This window comes from Telopea speciosissima, chromosome 4 (genome assembly GCF_018873765.1).
Source record: "Telopea speciosissima isolate NSW1024214 ecotype Mountain lineage chromosome 4, Tspe_v1, whole genome shotgun sequence".
In the NCBI taxonomy this organism is placed as follows: domain Eukaryota; kingdom Viridiplantae; phylum Streptophyta; class Magnoliopsida; order Proteales; family Proteaceae; genus Telopea; species Telopea speciosissima.
In genome coordinates, this window is record NC_057919.1 from 23,063,233 (window position 1) to 23,065,223 (window position 1,991).

The 1,991-nt window shown below is 38.0% G+C and overlaps 1 long non-coding RNA gene across 1 annotated transcript; it reads right to left on the reverse strand.

Annotated features, from left to right (window-relative positions):
- Positions 1-213: 213 nt before the first annotated feature.
- Positions 214-1,779, reverse strand: LOC122657624. Its single transcript, XR_006332332.1, has 2 exons — positions 487-1,779; positions 214-452 (listed from the first exon to the last, which is right to left on the reverse strand). It is a non-coding gene; the product is annotated as an uncharacterized LOC122657624 (long non-coding RNA).
- Positions 1,780-1,991: the final 212 nt, after the last annotated feature.

The window sequence follows — 1,991 nt, forward strand, 5'->3', positions numbered from 1 at the left end:
ACCAGTCATAATAATAATCTGTCACTAATATGGTTTCCATATACTATTGCTCAGATTAAAATTGCAGCAAGAAATGGGTAATTCCCGAGCTGTGGTATTAAGATAGTCCTAAGGTATTTTCATATCCTAAGGATGTTAGCCTATAATCGTGGTTTTATTTAAAAAAATTGAATCTCTTCTCACACAAAACCTTACCAGCCCTTAAAAGCCCTGATGTCATGAATACTTAATTCCTCACAAGAACTTACAGCATTCTTGGTCCTCCGGAAATCTTAGAAGTAAAGAAATTCTCCTACTAGCAGAAATTTATAGTAACAAATAGACTAATAGACAAAGACAAAGCACAAGTGATAAGATTAGAGTTAGCTTTCATTATTAACCATGATAAAAGATAAAAAAGTTGAATCATCAGAAAATATATCAATTAGATGCATAGAATTCAGAAGCATAACCTTCACCAAAAAAAAAAAAATTCAGAAGCATAACACCTCTGGGAAAACTGTGACCAATGCTATAAGCTGTTTAGGCACTCCATCAAATGCAGTCTTCAATCAGTCAAGAATCTACACCATAACATTAAATGAACAGAAAACAGCTTAGCAGTGAGCAGATATTAAAGAAATCATCGAAGGGGAAAAAAAGGAATCTATGTTACCAATTGGGCAGATCATAAAGAGAGCCTACAGAACCAGTTCCCTCAGCATACATGCAGTGTGGAACTCACACTTGATGGTATCGCCAAGAAGATCCCCATATAAAAGTTGACCTCTTTGGATGGCAACAGGTGTTCATTCTAAGACATCGATATGGACAAGGTCAACATGGAATGGATGGTTACTACAACTAAACAGTACCAATTTGCAGCAGGAGATATTCCATGTGAAACCCACAAAGTGATTACAACTTTCACATGTTCGGCATTTGACACCAGTATGCCCATGGTAGAACATCCATATGGTACATGATGAAGGTAGATTTTCTCCAACTTGAAGTCTGTCAACTGCATCTCTCAAGAACTTACACTAATGCAACAGTTCTTGCCAAATGCATGCTATTTGGAACTAGCAACCTCATCCATTTAGGAAATGGTTTCTGCCTCACAGAGCTGCAACAACTGCATGAAAGCGAAATGGAGTTGACCAATTCAGTTGAGTTTTTTCATAGAGGTTCCACCAAATACAAAATGTAAGTGGTTCATACATGTGCTTGATGTGCAGCTACTAAATGTTAAGGGAAAGATGACTTGCAATTGACAGGATTTTAGACTCCAGCCTAGATACAGCAGCCATGATAGTAGAAGACTCCAAGGAATGTGGGATGTGTTCAAGACATCTCGGGCCAGAAACAGAATGCCACCATTTTTACATAATTCCTAGAATAGCAATAAAGCTGGATATTTCAGCAAATGAGACACAAAAAAATCAAGAAATATTAACATAAGAAAAATCTAAGGTACCCATCTAACTATCTATAAAAATGTCTACCACTGCATTCAGAAGAGGGTGGGGGTGGGTTGTTCTCAACCAAGTCTACACAGGAACTCCCTCAATTCAACAGTCCCAAGTTTCTGCATATTTTTCCTTGGTGGCTGACCATGACTATTGTGTCCAATCAGGCCATCAAGCCTGATCAATTTTAGCCAAAATGGCTTGCACTTAGGTGCCATCAAATGCTGAAGACTACCTAGCCCCCAAATATCAACCAGCTACACTGGTGCTAATACTGGCTTAGATTTCCCAGTGTCTCACTATACGCTGGTAGTGACAATCATACAGAAGGGCTAATCGAAAATTTTTTCTCCGGATTATTAACTTGTTCTCAAACTTAAGTATGAGGCCCTTAAATGGAAAACCTTATTCCTTAGTAGGCGCTCTTGGAACAACTTTTGTTGGCACAACAACTGAAGAAACTGTATTGAAGACTCACATTGATGGCAAAATATAGTGCAATGTTCGTTCAGCATCTGAAAGACTAGATTTCTTGCAGGAAAA